General features: G+C 37.2%; 1 pseudogene; it reads left to right on the top strand.

The window, feature by feature from the left end:
- The first annotated feature begins 371 nt into the window (after nt 1-371).
- LOC104851879 lies at nt 372-1,151 on the top strand (annotated as a pseudogene).
- The last annotated feature ends 9,938 nt before the right edge of the window (nt 1,152-11,089 follow it).

Here is an 11,089-nt window from a genome sequence, read left to right as displayed (position 1 = left end):
TGATGGGGCTCTCATCCGCTGTTCATTCAAAAACCACAGCCAAAAGAGAGGTTCCAGGTTTCAGTCAGAGATAACTTATTTTGTGAAGAATGATGATGAAGAGTAATCTTGTACAAAAATAAATCAGAATCATTCTGAAGAAAATGTGAATATAATGAACAGTTCTGAGAAGATGACAAACATTTTGTACAATTAAAGTTCAAGGATTTACTCAGACATTTCTGGGAAACTTGAAGTTCTGATAAAGAAAATAGTAACTGAATATTTTTAAGGGGAAATGAGGTGTCTTGGATAACACAGAAAGAAAGGAGAAGGTGTGTAATGGATTACTATTCTCCCTTAATCTGCTTACTAGTCCTGATTATGTCATCATCATACCTCCCATTACCCACAGAGAGAATAATGTTAAGGGCATGGATTCCAAATTTAGCAGTGCGTCGGGAGTTCCCACTCTTGCTTCAACAGTATTTGGATGGAACAGACCCGGAGACTCCCTCTTTTTCACCCTCCATCCACCTTCCAGTTACAGATTTCGGGACCATTATCTCACCCATCTCCTGCTTCCAGGATCAGCCAACACCATTCTTTTCTGGATAGCTCCTTATTGCTGACCAGCCATGACTTCTCAGATTCGTCAGAATTATTCCACCAAGGTGGAGGCTGCCATCAACCGCCTGGTGTATCAGCACCTGCGGGCCTCCTACACTAACATCTCTCTAGGCTACTACTTCATCCTTGACAATGTGGCTCTGACAGGCGTGAGCCACTTCTTCTGAGAGCTCCCAAGAAAAAACTCCAAGTAGAACTTGAAGATGCAAAACTAGCACAGAAGCCAAGTGCTCTTCCAAGACGTGCAGAAACCTGAAAATGAGTGGGATAAGACCCTGGATGCCATGGAAGCTGCCTGGGCCCTGGAGAAGAACCTGAGCTCTTCTGGATCTTCATGCCTTGGGGCTCTGCTTGAGCCCCATCTCTGTGACTTCCTGGAGATCCACTTTCTAGATAAGGAGGTGAAGTTCATCAAGAAGATAGGAGACCACCTCACTAAGGTCTGCAGGCTGGTGGGCCCCCAGGCTGGGCTGGGCGAGTACCTCTTAGAAAGGCTCACTCTCAAGCATGACTATGAGGCCCTGGAGCCTGGTGACCTCTGAGGGACTCCTGCTCACCTGGCATCAAGACTTTGGCCTAACCCTTCCCCTCCAACAAGTTTTTTCACCTCTCTGGAGCTCCCTTCAAGTCTTGGACCAAAAGAAAATAAAGCCTTTTGCTTTAAAAAAAATTAGCCTAAGTTTGAATTTCAGCTCTACCTCACATAAACTGTGTGATCTTATGCAAGTCCTTTAACTTCTCTATGCCCTAATATCCTCATCTGAAAGAGGTCACACATAGCCACATCAAAACCTGCTGTCACCAACCAGGGATTTAGCTCAGTGGCACCAAGCCTGCTTCATAAGTGCAAGGTCCTGAGTTTGATCCCTGGTACAAAAAAAAAGAAAAGAAAAAGAAAGAAAAAATAATGCCAGTCAAGATTAAATGAGTGTATTATGAAACTCTAGAACAACTGCACATAAATACAAGTGATTGCTGCTTTGGCAATACTGCTCACGTTACTCAAATGAACCCAGTACATTCCAGTCAGTTCTGACTGTTTCAGACACTTTAATGCCTAAAATCATTTCTTTGATACAGTGGTGCCTCAGTTCATGAACTTAATTTGTTCCATAATTTGGGGAAAGATGGCCACATTTGTGTTTGTGTGGGAAAGATGACTGTGATTATGTTTGTTACACAATGCAGAGAAAATACAGAAACAAAATTTTGCCTAATGCTTCTGTTTACAAACCAAATTGTTTGCAAACAAAAGCATTCATGTGCCATTATAGGCAACAGTCACATGGCACCAGGTGTAACAATTCCTAATTTGAAACTATACTACAAAGCCACTGTGATAAAAACAGCATGGTACTGGCAAAGAAATAGGCCTGAGGATCAATGGAACAGACTGGAAGACACAAAAACAAATGCAGATGTACTCAGCTACCTCATCTTCGACAAAGGAGCTCACCATCCTCAGTGGAGGAAAGATAGCCTCTTTAATAAATGGTGTGGAAAAAACGGTATATCAACCTGCCACAGATTCAAATTAGACCCTTATCTTTCGCCATGCACTAAATTAAAATCCAAATGGATTAAAGATCTAAATATTAAAACAGAAACATTAAACTTGCTGGAAAGTAAGTTAGGCAGAACTCTGGAAGACACTGGTATAGGAAAAGACTTTATGAACAAATCCTCAGTAGCACGGGAACTAGCAGAAAGAATCAACAACGGGGATCTCATCTTACTAAAAAGCTTCTGCACTTCAAAAGAAACCATTAGCAGAACTAAGAGACAATCTACAATGTGGGAAAAAATTTTTACCAGCTGTACCTCAGACAACGGACTATTATCAAGGATATATAAAGAACTCAAAACAATCAGTCCCCCCAAATATAAAGACCCGATCCAAAAATGGGCATCCGAAATGAACAGACATTTCTCATACAAAGAAGTGAAAGCAGCAAGAAAATATATGAAAAAATGTTCCACATCACTGGTCATTCGAGAGATGCAGATGAAAACAACACTGAGATTCCACCTCACCCCACAAAGAATAGCTGCTATCAAGAAATCACACAATAACAAATGTTGGCGGGGTTGTGGGGAGAAAGGAACCCTCCTCCATTGTTGGTGGGAGCGCAGACTAGTGCAACCACTATGGAAATCAATATGGAGATACCTCAAAGAGCTTGGACTGGAGGTTCCATTTGACCCAGCCATCCCTCTGCTGGGTATCTTTCCAAGAGAACTAAAAGAATCATATCACAGAGAAGTATGTGCACCCATGTTTATAGCGGCACAGTTTGTAATAGCTAAATCTTGGAAACAACCTATTTGCCCATCCGTTGGAAACTGGATAAAGAAGTTGTGGTTTTTCTATAAAATGGAATATTACTCAGCCATAAAGAGCGAGAGAATAGATTCATTCATAGGAAAATGAATACATATTGAAGATATACTCCTAAGTGAAATAAATAAGTCCCACATGTGTAAATACCAAATAGTTTCCCTGGTGTGAATATTCTGCAACAATGCATAAGATTCTAATAAGATTACTGACATTTAGAAATGGGAGGAAAGGAGCTAAAGGTGTAGGGAAGGTGTGATACGTAGGGGAAGAACAAAAAGGGAAAAGAAAAAAATGTGAGAGAATGAAAAGATGAAAATAAAGTGTTTGTAGATGGGGAGGGGAGGAGGGGGTGAAGGGAGGGCAGAGGTGAGGGGAAAAAAATGAGAATCAAGACTTGCCATGTAAAGGTACATGATCCCAACAATGAATGTAACTGTACTGTATCCCTAAATGTACCAATAAACTCAATAAAAAAAAATACAGGAAAAAAAATTCATGTACTAAAGTACCACAGTACTCTGATAATCAATCCATCCTCTCACAACTGCAGCTTCAGGCTTCTAGAATGGTTAATTCACTAACATGTACCATCTCCATTATCCACTCTTCCATGCTAACAGATAGGGTAATTACACTTTTCGTGACATAAATATGAACTCCTTCACCTTTTCTTCACTTTATATCCACATGGGTCAGCCTATCTTGCTACCTTTTCTTCCACTGCACCTTTCTCATTGTCAGATGAAATGCCCTTTGCTTCTTAATCTATCCTTCCAATTACAGACACTCTTATTTATTCTAGAATTTCAGTTCTTCATCTTCTCTCTTCCCAGAACTTTGTGTTTTCAACTTTTCCCTGGACTTATTCATCCCGCTATGAATATGAATACATTTTCTATTTTGGAAAAGCTGTGCTTATCAGCTACTAAATAGCCTTCATTTGTCCACTAGTGCCTCAATTTTTTTAGCACTCTACCTGATGTTAACTCCACCAAAACAGGTTCTTTTATAGGTTACTGATAACTTCCTAATAGTCTATTACAAATGTTTTATCCCTTGGTGACTAATGTCAGCATCTGAAATATATTGCTATTCCTTTTTTAAATTCCCTCTGACTTTGACTTCTCTGATAGAATGTCCTTCAAAATCGTCACTATTTTGTTTCTTCTATTATTTAACAAAGTACTTCAAAAATAAATTATTTCTTTAAAAGGGAGTATGAGGGTATAGCTTAGTGGTAAAGTGCTTGCCTATCATGCATAAGACTCTAGGTTCAATTCCAGAACTCCAAAGGAAAAAATTAAATTACAAATAGTATCATGAACACTACTACCATTACCCAGACCCATCAGATCTTAATATTTTGTTGTATTGCATTAGATATTTTATAAAAGATTTCAGAGATATTAAAAGACCATACAAAAATTATTCTGGGCCAGGTGTGGTGACACATATCTGTAATCCCAGCACTTGGGAAAATGAGGCAGGAGGATCACCACAAGTTCAAGGCTAGCCTGGACTACATGGTGAGTTCAAGGCCAGCCTGAACCACATAGTGAGACCCTATCTCAAAAAAAAAGAAAAGAAAACCAAATAAGAATTATGCTGAAACTGTGGTCAACCATGTCCTCACATTTTAGTTATTCATCTATTTGTTCAGCAATCACTTATTGAGTGCCTATTATATATCAAACACTGCTCTAGGCACTGGAAATCCTAAAATGTAAGAGGAAAAACAATCTCTGCTTAATGGAGCTAATATTCTAGTAGGAAAGACAAAAGAAGTTAAAAAGTAAAATACATAGTATATTAAGTACTGATACATACTAAAAATAAAACTGTTAAAGAAAGAGGTAATTTGTACTGAAAGGGTTGAAATTTTTACTAAGATTAAAGATTAGATAGGGTAACTACATTAACACTATGTATGTCTATTTCATAAGTAGTACATATTGTTTTACTTTTTTGTTATTGTTTTTGCAGTGCTGGAGATGGAACTAAGGACCTCCTGCGTGCTAGACAAGCACTCTACCACTGAGCTACATCTCTCACCCTTGTTTCATATGTTTAATTTTATGTACTTATTACCATATTGTCCATATCTTTTTAAATGTATGCTTTTTGTTCAATGTTGCATTTTGACTTAATCATATTGACTAAGCACTAACTTATCAATTTTTAATATTGTATAGTATTTCCTTATTTAAATATCCCACAATTAATGTACTTACTATCTTATTGATGAAGACAGATTAGTTCCATTTTTTCTATTATAAAAAATAAAGTCGCAATGAACATTCTTGCCCTTGTGTACCTAGGTAAGGATTCTCAAGGAAATGCTTCAGCTTTTACTAGATACTACCAAAGTTCTCACTGAAGTGTCTGCATCATCTAGGTTAGACTTCTAGTATAGTCAAATAAATTACAGATGGATACACCCTCTTAAAGGCAACAACCATAAACTCTGGATAAAAAAACAAAAAAACTACCTGAAAGAATTAGAGATTCTAGAGAAGCATCAACACTTAGAAAAAAAGGAAAGATCCAGAACAATTTTACAATTGCTTATGGCTTTTAATGTGAGGGATGACATACACAGTGGCTAAAGACTTCAATATCATACAAAAGCCTTTTCGACCTGAAATAACAAAGTACATGGTTTATAATAACCATAGCTGCTAGAAAATGAGGGGAACTATGAGAGAGAGCCAGAGAGGAGGAAATATTAATTATGTATATCTGCCCACATTTCTAGCTGATCTGTGAACTCCACATGTGCAGGGTTATTTATAAATAACTATAACCCAACTAAAAATAAAAAAAAATTTTGAAATCTGAGCTGCCACTGAAGAGTTACTTTGCATTTTACGTCTCCTTAAATTAGTTACCTGCTTAAAACACACACACACACACACATACACATACACACACACACACACACACGCACACACACAGAGGAAAATAACCAAATTAGAGTCTCTACAACATAACATTTGCCCTGTCCAGGATACAATCCAAACCTAGTTGATATATAAAAAAGAAAAAAAAAGGAAGCCAGACATTGTGGCACATGCCTACAGTACCAACTACTCAGCTACTTGGGAAGCTGAGGCAGAAACATCATCACAAGTTCGATACCAGATACCAGCCTAGGCAACATAGAAAGACTCTGGCAGAACAGGGTGGGGGGAAATGAAGGAAAGAAAGAAAGAAAAGAAATACAATTCATTTGACTAATTATAAAGAAAAAAAAAAACAACAGAAAATGAACCCAAGATGATCAAAATGTCATAATTAGGATTTTTTTTTCTTTTTTCTTTTTTTCGGTTTTTTGAGACAGGGTCTCATTAAGTAGTTGAGACTGACCTGGAACTCACTATGTAGCCCAGGCTGGTCTCGAACTCACAGTGATCCTCCTGCCTCAGCCTCCTGAGTGCTGGGATTACAGGCATGCACCACTACGCCAGGCACATAATTAGGATTTTAAATTATCTAATTTCAGGATTAGCATTTTAAATTATCTAACTCTGCCCAGTGAGGTAAAACAAAATATGTTCATTGTGGCTGTAAAGATATGAATGTTAGCAGAGAACTAGAAATTGTAGAACTTAAAAAATATATTTGATATGTTAAAATCAAGGAGTACAATTAATAACAGAATGCAGAAAGTGAATGAGACAACATGTAAATATAAAGATAAATACATAGATACTATACAATACAAAAGAAAAATTAGAACAAAATTAACACATCCTACGGGCCAATGAGACAATAGTAAAAGCTCTAACATGTCATTATAGTCACAAAAGGAAAAGCTAACTAGAACTGGCAGGAAAAAATACATATTTAAGGAAATAATGGCTGGAGTTTCCCTAAATTTGATGAAACAAAAATTTATAGATTCAAAAAGAAATTAAAACTCCCAAGCAAAATGAATATAGTGCAAATCAAGACTAAGCCTATCAGACTCAAACTGCTAAAAAAACAAAGATAAATAAGAAATCTTAGAAACAACTACAGAAAAATAATACATTACTTATAAGGAGACATCAGACTAACAGTGACTCTGATAAAGAATATTGGAAGCTAAGCATGACTGTAATCCCAGCACTTTGAAAGGTTGAGACAGGAACATCACAAATTTAAGCCCAACCTGGGAAATTTAATGACTCAGCAAGACCCTGTCTCAAAATTTTCCAAAAAGTTCAATCCCCAGTACCAAAAATATAAATAAATAATTTTTTTAAAAAAATTGAAAAGGAATGGGGCTGCAGCTCAGTGCAAAGGCCCTAGGTTCAATCACCAGTAGTAACAAAACAAAACAAAATAAAAAAAGAAAAAGAAAAATATAGTGATGCAACTTCTCTAAAATGCTAAAAAGAAAAATGTCAGGACAGTAGTCATGGCCAGCAAAAATGTTCTTCAGAATGAAGACAAAGACAATTTCAGATAGAAGAAAACTAAGAGAATTTCTCACCAGCAGACTTTCGGTACAAGAAATGCTAAACAAAGTTCTTCAGTCTGAAACTATACAATATGGTATGAGAAAGCAGATCTTTTCCCAGTCTATAGCTTTTTGTTTTCACTCTGTGTCAGGTTTGACCAGATCATGAAATGGTTAATGAGTATGCTCTTTAATTCCAGCCTACAGTTTGACAAGATAGAAAAAAACCACAACAAAACAGGCAGCTGATGCAGATGCTGTCGCCACCTGACAAAAACCATGCTATCTCAGAGCAAACAGAACAATCTTTTTCTTAAAAATTTTGGTGTGAAATATAATATACATATTTAGAAGTGCATAAATCATAAATAAAGTTTAACAGTTACAAGTATTATTAAGCGAACACCTGAATAAACACCACTTAAATAAAACAATGAAACACTGACAACCTTCTCAAAAACCCTCTATGTGCCCATTCTACTCATAGGCCCTTCCGTCTTTTCTAGATAGAAAACATTTACAGTAACAATTTTCCCCTTTTTTTGGTTTTTATTACATTTATTTAGAAGTTAAATGTGTTTTAAAAATTTTTTTATTGGGACATTTGCAATTCATGCAATTTACAATCATCTTGAGAGTGCTTACATGTTCATATTACACCTCATTTTTTTCTTTTTCAATTATTTCATTTCCCTTTCTCCCTCCCCCATCCTATTTCATGTTTATTGACATTATTTGACTTAGCTCATATTGTGGAGAATAGTGTTTACATTAATTGGGGTTATTAGACTCCTGGACATGGCATATCTTTACTCTTTTTATTTCCCATTCCCTTCCTCCTCATCCTTCATCCTTTTCTCTCAGGTTACTTTCCTATTACAAGTGATGGGTCCCCTTGACCCCTTCCATCCATTCTATATCATTTTCTTTGTTTGTACTTTGCCAAATGAGAAATATCATGTGGTATTTAAGCTTATGTGTCTGATTTATTTCAGTCAACATTACATTTTCTGGGTGCATCCATTTTCCTACAAATATTTCAAATCTGGCATTCTTTTTTTTTAAGTATAAACCCAACATGTTTAATATTTTACTTTTAATATTTGGTTTCATATCTTTTTTTCTCATTGAGTTTATTGGTACATTTTAGCTATACAGTACAGTTACATTCATTATTGACATGACAGGTCTTGATTCTCATTTTTTCCCCTTGTCCCTGCCCTCCCTTCACCCCCTCCTCCCTCCCCATTTACAAACATTTTATTTCCATTTTTTCATTTTCTCCTACTATTTTTTCTTTCCCTTATTACCTTTCTCCTAACCTTCCCACTTTCCCTACACCTTTAGCCCTTTTCTTCCTATTTCACATTAACCAGCATGTTTTGATTACCTGCTGTGTGTAAACTGCTGTTAAGGACCAGGGGTGCCTTCACTCCTTGTTTGTTACTCAAACAGCTTATTTCATTGCAGTGGTGGTTGACATGAAATGGTAAAATATCTAACATGCCAGAAACACTCGTGCTAGTTAATGCCAGGAAGAAGTCACTGGCATATTCCAAATCCTCCTTTGATCTTGTTGTATACATTCTCCTTCGTAGAGCCCCATCTGCTTATGAAAAGCCCTTTTGCTTTTTAAACTCTAGAGACCCATTTCACTGTGGATGACAGTGCAGAGAAAGCCTCCACATTTTTCAGTGCATAGTTTAGTCCTCTGTAAATGCCTTCTTATTACTGAGCAGAATGGAAGGTGTGTCATGTCAAAACCAGCTGCTACCGTATCCTTTTGATATGAGTCACTACCGTTCACTGTGGCCTAACTGATGTCTGATAAGTATTGTCAGTGTGCAAAATGCTTTACTCCAGAATGTTTTATCTATGGCAAACCAAGTCTGAAAATCTTAGGAACACAAGTCTCTTTGTGGGTGAGTGTTGTTTATCAATTTTATTTATTCTTTCAAAAAACCAACTCTTCGATTCATTTGTTTTCTGTATTGTTTTCTTAGTTTCCATTGCATTGATTTCTGCTCTTATCTTTATAATTTCCTCTCTTGTTTGAGCTTTGGGTTTTTCTTGCTCCTGTTTTTCTAGGAGTCTAAGATTCATCATTAGGCTGTTTATTTTATCTCACTGTTTTCCTAATGTGGGCATTCAGTACTATGAATTTTCCATGTAGAACTGCTTTCATTGCGTCCATAGATTCCTGTATGTTCTACTGGCATTTTCATTTATTTGTAAAAATTGTCTGATTTCTTCCTTAATTTCCTCTGTGATCCACTGATTGTTCAGGAGAGTGTTGTTCAATTTCCATGTGTTTGTGTAGTTCCTATGGTTTCTTGTGCTATTGATCTCCAGCTTGATTGCACTATGATCTGATAATATACAGGGAATAATTTCAATTCTTTTGCATTTATTCAAAACTGTTCTGTGAGCTAGTATGTGATCTATCTTAGAGAATGACCCATGTGCAGCCAAAAAGAATGTATATTCTGATTTTGTGGGGCGGAATACTCTATAAACATCTATTAAGTCCATGCTTTCAAAAGCTTTGTTCAATTCTAGTATTTCGTTGTTGACTTTTGGCCTAGATGATCTGTCTATTTGTGAAAGTGGGGTATTTAGATCTCCCACTACAATTGTATTAGTGCTTATTTGATGCAAAGAAGAATAACATAAGACTGATAGGAATCCATGAAGTAGCAGAAGAAAATACAAATGACTTAAAAAGCTGTTCACAGAATTAATGACAGAAAACTGCCCAAACAAGGGAAAAATTTGACATTCAGATAAGTGAGGCATATAGGACACCAACTAGCCACAATCAAAAAAAATCTACAGGGGGGTCTCTTCAGCTGCCTGCCTGCCTGAGATCACCCGGCGGGTGTGCGACCTCCAGGACTGCACAACAACAGACCCAGTAAGGAAGGTAGCCACGCGGGTGCCCTTGAAACACTCCCACGACCTTCCCCCCCCATTCTCAAATCTCCTGATTGGGCCAGTCCTTAGACCAACTCTGCAGAGGCATAGGTTCTCATGAAGGGTAGTTTTCTGAGCTCCCAACTTTGAACATCTTTAAAGAAAGGGCAGGGGAAACCTGTAATAGAACTGAGTGGAGTTCAACCCTGAGGGTAGGGAAACTCAAGTTAGGCCTTGTAGACTGTGTTCAGTCTCAGTCGTGGGGAACTGCCATTGGCTAGCTGAGACCAGGGGATTCGGTTCTGCATATGGCTGTACATGTGGTATAATATGAGAACAGAGACAGTCTGAAAGAGGCCCTTCAAATTCTTTTTTTTTTCCTCTCTCTCTCTCTTTTTTCTTTTCCTCATTCCACCCTAAAATTTCTTTCTTTTTTCTGTCCTCTCTCTCCAACTCAGTCTCTTGCTCCACCATATTGTCCTTCATCTCCCTTTTTATTCTGGCTCCTGCCCTAACTCAGACTTCTTCTTTTATTATTTTTTGTTTTTAGGAGGGCTTTCTCTTTATGTTCTTTTCTCCACTCATTTTACCTCACTCATGGCTCTGTACCTTCAAGGGAAGGCAAGCACCTGCTGTTGTTAAGAGGATATATTCTTGTCCTTATTCCTGCACTCTCTCTATCCCCCCTGAAGCTAATAGCTTTGTAAAGATAGTAAGGTAATTCTACAACCTCTGGATTCACTTCAAACCTACTCTAAATCTTTCACTTATCTAATCCTCTC

Source organism: Fukomys damarensis, unplaced genomic scaffold (genome assembly GCF_012274545.1).
Source record: "Fukomys damarensis isolate Sample0158 unplaced genomic scaffold, DMR_v1.0_HiC HiC_scaffold_21, whole genome shotgun sequence".
Classification (NCBI taxonomy): Eukaryota; Metazoa; Chordata; class Mammalia; order Rodentia; family Bathyergidae; genus Fukomys; species Fukomys damarensis.
Note: the sequence above shows the minus strand (reverse complement) of the source record. Positions and strands in the feature narration are given on the sequence as shown.